The sequence below is a fragment of the Nerophis ophidion genome, linkage group LG11 (assembly GCF_033978795.1).
Source record: "Nerophis ophidion isolate RoL-2023_Sa linkage group LG11, RoL_Noph_v1.0, whole genome shotgun sequence".
NCBI lineage: Eukaryota > Metazoa > Chordata > Actinopteri > Syngnathiformes > Syngnathidae > Nerophis > Nerophis ophidion.
The window spans coordinates 13,093,262-13,100,761 of NC_084621.1; the positions used below are offsets into that span (position 1 = coordinate 13,093,262).

At 34.1% G+C, this 7,500-nt stretch overlaps 1 long non-coding RNA gene across 2 annotated transcripts in view; it reads right to left on the reverse strand.

The window, feature by feature from the left end:
- The window catches only part of LOC133561672 (uncharacterized), a 23,074-nt gene extending 18,646 nt beyond the window's left edge, over positions 1-4,428 (reverse strand). For both annotated transcript variants that reach the window (XR_009808753.1, XR_009808752.1), the window contains exons 1-2: positions 4,379-4,428; positions 4,247-4,295 (exon numbers count right to left, since the gene is read on the reverse strand). This is a non-coding gene — a long non-coding RNA (uncharacterized LOC133561672). The remainder of the gene's footprint in view (positions 1-4,246; positions 4,296-4,378) is intronic.
- Positions 4,429-7,500: the final 3,072 nt, after the last annotated feature.

The window sequence follows — 7,500 nt, forward strand, 5'->3', positions numbered from 1 at the left end:
ATCTAACATAATAGTGTGAGAGTCCAGTCCATAGTGGATCTAACATAATAGTGAGAGTCCGGTCCATAGTGGATCCAACATAATAGTGAGAGTCCGGTCCATAGTGGATCCAACATAATAGTGAGAGTCCAGTCCATAGTGGATCTAACATAATACTGTGAGAGTCCAGTCGATAGTGGATCTAACATAATAGTGAGAGTCCAGTCCATAGTGGATCTAACATAATAGTGAGAGTCCAGTCCATAGTGGATCTAACATAATAGTGAGAGTCCAGTCCATAGTGGATCTAACATAATAGTGAGAGTCCAGTCCATAGTGGATCTAACATAATACTGTGAGAGTCCAGTTCATAGTGGATCTAACATAATAGTGTGAGAGTCCAGTGCATAGTAGATCCAACATAATAGTGTGAGAGTTCAGTCCATAGTGGATCTAACATAATAGTGTGAGAGTCCAGTCCATAGTGGATCTAACATAATAGTGTGAGAGTCCAGTCCATAGTGGATCTAACATAATAGTGAGAGTCCAGTCCATATTGGATCTAACGTAATAGTGTGAGAGTCCAGTCCATAGTGGATCTAACATAATAGTGAGAGAGTCCAGTCCATAGTGGATTTAACATAATAGTAAAACTGTACTATTATTGGAATATTACCCACAATGTGGGAGGGCAACATGTCTTTCCCTTGTCTGTGCAATCTAAAGAGTGAAAAACTGCTCTTTACGAGGCAGCTAAAAATGCAAGTGAGGCATTCGTCTATTCCGCTTATAAATCCCTCTAAAGGCAAGTTTTATTTAAAGTGCATCCAGAAAGTATTCACAGCGCTTCACTTTGTCCAAGTTTTTTTCCAGCCTTACTCCAAAATGCAATACATTCATGTTTGTCCTCAAAATTCTGCACACAAAACCCCATAATGACAATATGATTTTTATTTAGTTTTTTTTGTTAATAAGATTATTAGTTGAAAGTTGATGCATATTTCTTTACTATGTAATGTTAGTAATCTTGTAAGAAAACTTTACTCACCACATCTTTTTAAAAATTGGTAAAATTTTAATAGTTGCAGACTATCTGGTCGTGCGAGTACAAGAAGCAGTACACTTACACTATACTTAGAAATACCAGGATGTTGTACTAAAAGAAGCAGTACACTAATACTACTAATCATACTTTCAAATACCAGGATGTAGTACTACAAGAAGCAGTACACTTACACTATACTTAAAAATACCAGGATGTTGTACTAAAAGAAGCAGGACTAAATACTACTAATCATACTTAGAAATACCATGACGTAGTTTTTCAAGAAGCAGTACACTTACACTATACTTAGAAATAGCAGGATGTTGTACTACAAGAAGCAGTACACTAATACTACTACTCATACTTAGAAAGAGCAGGATATTGTAGTACAAGAAGCAGTACACTAATACTACTACTTTAAAATACCAGGATGTTGTACTACAAGAAGTAGTACACTTACACTATAATTAGAAATGCCAGGATGTTGTACTACAAGAAGCAGTACACTAATACTACTACTTTAAAATACCAGGATGTTGTACTACAAGAAGCAGTACACTTACACTATAATTAGAAATGCCAGGATGTTGTACTACAAGAAGCAGTACTAAAAACTACTACTAATACTTAGAAAGAGCAGGATATTGTACTACAAGAAGCAGTACACTAATACTACTACTTTAAAATACCAGGATTTTGTACTACAAGAAGCAGTACACTAATACTACTACTTTAAAATACCAAGATGTAGTACTACAAGAAGTAGTACACTTACACTATAATTAGAAATGCCAGGATGTTGTACTACAAGAAGCAGTACACTAATATTACTACTTTTAAATACCAGGATGTTGTACTACAAGAAGCAGTACAATAATACTACTACTTTAAAATACCAGGATGTTGTACTACAAGAAGCAGTACACTAATACTACTACTCATACTTAGAAAGAGCAGGATATTGTACTACAAGAAGCAGTACACTACTACTACTACTTTAAAATACCAGGATGTTGTAGTACAAGAAGCAGTACTATATACTACTACTAATAGTTTAAAATACCAGGATGTTGTACTACAAGAAGCAGTACTACTAATGCTACTACTCATACTTAGAAAGAGCAGGATATTGTACTACAAGAGGCAGTACACTAATACTACTACTTTAAAATACCAGGATGTTGTACTACAAGAAGTAGTACACTTACACTATAATTCGAAATGCCAGGATGTTGTACTACAAGAAGCAGTACTAAATACTACTACTAATAGTTTAAAATACCAAGATGTTGTACTACAAGAAGCAGTACTACTAATACTACTACTCAAACTTAGAAAGAGCAGGATATTGTACTACAAAAAGCAGTACTAAATACTACTACTAATACTTTAAAATACCAGGATGTTGTTGTAACCTACACATGCTACCAATCAATGCAATATATATATATATATATATATATATATATATATATATATATATATATATATATATATATATATATATATATATATATATATATATATATATATATATATATATATATATATATATATATATATATATATATATATATATATATATATATATATATATATATATATATATATATATATATATATATATATATATATATATATATATATATATATATATATATATATATATATATATATATATATATATATATATATATATATATATATATATATATATATATATATATATATATATATATATATATATATATATATATATATATATAATATATACAAATATATATATATATATATATATATATATATATATTCAATAATTTGTAGTTCTTTCTTCAATATTGTAAAATACAAATCAATAAACATATCAGAATCACAAAGTGCAATAAAATGCTAAAATAACTATTAGCAGCATAATTATGACCAACACAAAGCAATCAGTGCACTAAATGTGCTTATTATCTAAGCAGGGGTCAGCAGCCTTTTTGAAAGCAAGAGCTACTTCTTGGGAAACTGATTAATGTGAAGGGCTACCAGTTTGATACACACTTAAATAAATGGCCAGAAATAGCCAATTTGCTCAATTTACCTTTAATAAATAAATCTATATATTAAAAAAATGGGTATTTCTGTCTGTCATTCCGTCGTACATTTTTTTTCCTTTTATGGAAGGTTTTTTGTAGACAATAAATGATGAAAAAACACTTAATTGAATGGTTTAAAAGAGGAGAAAACAGGGAAAAAAAATGAAAATTAAATTTTGAAACATAGTTTATCTTCAATTTCGACTCTTTAAAATTCAAAATTCAACCCCAAAAAATGGAGAAAAACTAGCTAATTCGAATCGTTTTGAAAAAATTTGTCATTTTTCCCTGAATAAGATTAAATTTAGAATTTTGATGACATGTTTTAAATAGGTTAAAATCCAATCTGCACTTTGTTAGAATATATAACAAAGTGGACCAAGCTATATTTCTAACAAAGACTAAGCATTATTTCTTCTAGATTTTCCAGAACAGAAATTTTTAAGGAAATTCAAAATTCAAATTTGATTCTACAGATTTTTTAGATTTGCCAGAATAATTTTTTGAATTTTAATCATAATAAGTTTGAAAAAATATTTCACAAATATTCTTCGTGGAAAAAAACAGAAGCTAAAATGAAGAATTAAAATTAAAATGTATTTATTATTCTTTACAATAAAAAAAAAAAAACTTGAACATTGATTTAAATTGTCAGGAAAGAAGAGGAAGGAATTTAAAAGGTAAAAAGGTATATGTGTTTAAAAATCCTAAAATCATTTTTAAGGTTGTATTTTTCTCTAAAATTGTCTTTCTGAAAGTTATAAGAAGCAAAGTAAAAAAAATAAATGAATTTATTTAAACAAGTGAAGACCAAGTCTTTAAAATATTTTCGTGGATTTTCAAATTCTATTTGAGTTTTGTCTCTCTTAGAATTAAAATTGTCGGGCAAAGCGAGACCAGCTTGCAAGTAAATAAATGCAATTTAAAAAATAGAGGCAGCTCACTGGTAAGTGCTGCTATTTGAGCTATTTTTAGAACAGGCCAGCGGGCGACTCATCTGGTCCTTACGGGCGACCTGGTGTTGGTGACCCCTGGTCTAAGCCATAAAACTTTTATATGGAGTTCTGAGAATATGCCAGAAAGATGTTGCAATGAAGAAAGACGAATGCTTCAAGTGTTATTGTCATAAATATAGACTCACCAACTCCGCTTCTCCGGTCAAACACAGTTTCTTGACAAACAATGGAAGTCTGCTATACAAAGTTACAAAAAGACATGTAGTTTAAAATGGGTCAGCACAATATTTTAGGTGAAAGTGAGATTTAAAATTTACCTGAGCAGGAATACAATCACTTCCTGTCTCCTGGCTACTTCCTGCTAGCGGCTTATAAGCACCACTGATTGGACGGCGGTGGTCACGTGACTAGGAAGCGCTCAAAGAGTAAATAGAAAGGCAAGAGCCTAATAGTCTCTGCAAATGTTTGTTTTTGACACCTGCGTTACATTGTACTACAAGAAGCAGTACTAAATACTACTGCTTTAAAATACCAGGATGTTGTACTACAAGAAGCAGAACTAAATACTACTACTTTAAAATACCAAGATGTTGTACTACAAGAAGCAGTACTAAATACTACTACTTTAAAATACCAGTATGTTGTACTACAAGAAGCAGTACTAAATACTACTACTTTAAAATACCAGTATGTTGTACTACAAGAAGCAGTACTACTAATAGATTAAAATACCAGGATGTTGTACTACTAGAAGCATTACTAAATACTACTACTTTAAAATACCAGTATGTTGTACTACAAGAAGCAGTACTACTAATAGTTTAAAATACCAGGATGTTGTACTACAAGAAGCAGTACTAAATACTACTACTTTAAAAAAACAGGATGTTGTACTACAAGAAGCAGTACTAAATACTACTACTTTAAAATACCAGAATGTTGTACTACAAGAAGCAGTACTAAATACTACTACTAATAGTTTCAAATACCAAGATGTTTTACTACAAGAAGCAGTACTACTAATAGTTTCAAATACCAGGATGTTGTACATTTCTAATAGTTTCAAAGTTCCCCCACTGTCAGAAGAGATCAGAGGTCAAGGAGAAGCCACGCCCACTTTCTCATTCACATTTCATTTCCCTTATTGTGCGTTGCCATGGCAATGAAAGCCAGTTGGAATGGAGGGGGGAAAGGGGGAGGATGGAGGAGGGGGGAGGGTAGTTTATTATTGAAGTAGTCAGTGTTGGCCCGTACTTCTGCAATGAACTCATTCATGCGTTCATCCACAATGATGTCATTCATGCGCTCACAAAGACGAGCAGTAAACAGACAAAAGGTGCAGAATGTTGCTGTGTGCTTTGAATGGGAAAAAGTAGCACCCTCTGGTGGACATGAATAGAAATATGTATATGAATGAACATATTATAAATAAATAATTATAAATAATAATATAATAATCTTAATTGTATAATATATATAAATTATAATTTATTATAAATAATTATATTGTGGGCTGAAATTGTTCCAGACTTTTTGTGCCACATTGACATTTTAGGCTAATGCCGACATGTTTAGAAATGAACATCTTCTGGAAGATTCCACCTAACTTCCTCCAAATAAAAATGACCACCAGATTGTCAGGAATGTGTCCCCAGGATATTTTAGGCCACAACAAGCCGGACTTCAGTAAAGAAAAACCAACATGCTCGGTAATCGATGAGTAACCTTTGACCCCTGGGGTCAGCACTGAAAGTTGTCATCACTTTGTTAAAAAAAGTGACAAACTAAACACAAACTTTTCATCTTTGCTCAGCAACATGTCAACTCTAATCAATAGTTTAACTCGTCGATCAATCACGTGAGCAAGACATGATTGGCAGAACATCACGTGTGACCTTTGACCTCACAGCAGATGACCCCACATGTTCACATAAATGTATTACAGCAATCATAATTTGACACTTTATTAGAACGTCAGCAAGTCACAATCAGTGGGTTACAAATGATTTGAATCAATAAAGTATCCATATCTATATACATCTATACATTATCTATATATTTATATACACATCTATGTAATAAAGTCAGATACAAATAAGACAAGAGAAGAAGTATCCTCTACTTTTCTTCTGTAAAATAAATATGTGCAGCAGATATGATCATCTACATCCACTATATGATTTTCCTGAGAAGTTGGACAGGACAAAATAAAACAATTATTAAAAGAACTAACAGACGACTTATAGCTTGGCTTCCAAATAGTTGTGAAGGGATTCTAACCTTATCTCCACTTCTTCTTCTATGGTATCAGCTGACTCTTAGACTCATTGAGGACGTGCACTGATGTAATCATTTGTGTTTACCAGCCTTTAGACAGCCCTTTTCCACTATCAGCATCACTGACGGGAGACATAACTTCCTGTGTGCAGAAACAACACACACACTACTTCCTGTGTGCAGACACAACACACACACTACTTCCTGTGTGGAGACACAGCACACACACTACTTCCTGTGTGCGGACACAACACACACTACTTCCTGTGTGCAGACACAACACACACACTACTTCCTGTGTGCAGAGACAACACGCACACTACTTCCTGTGTGCAGACACAACGCACACACTACTTCCTGTGTGCAGACACAACACACACTACTTCCTTTGTGCAGACACAACACACACTACTTCCTGTGTGCAGACACAACACACACTACTTCCTGTGTGCAGAAAACACACACTACTTCCTGTGTGCAGACACAGCACACACACTACTTACTGTGTGCAGACACAACACACACACTACTTCCTGTGTACAGACACAACACACACACTACTTCCTGTGTGCAGACACAACACACACACTACTTACTGTGTGCAGACACAACACACACACTACTTCCTGTGTGCAGACACAACACACACACTACTTACTGTGTGCAGACACAACACACACACTACTTCCTGTGTGCAGACACAACACACACTACTTACTGTGTGCAGACACAACACACACACTACTTCCTGTGTGCAGACACAGCACACACACTACTTCCTGTGTGCAGACACAACACACACACTACTTCCTGTGTGCAGACACAACACACACACTACTTCCTGTGTGCAGACGACACACACACACACTACTTCCTGTGTGCAGATACAACACACACACACTACTTCCTGTGTGCAGACACAACACACATATTTCCTGTGTGCAGACACAACACACACACTACTTCCTGTGCGCAGACCCAACACACATACTACTTCCTGCGTGCAGACAACACACACACACTACTTCCTGTGTGCCGACAACACACACACTACTTCCTGTGTGCAGTCACAACACACACTACTTCCTGTGTGCAAACACAACACACACACTACTTCCTGTGTGCAGACAACACACACTACTTCCTGTGTGCAGACGCAACA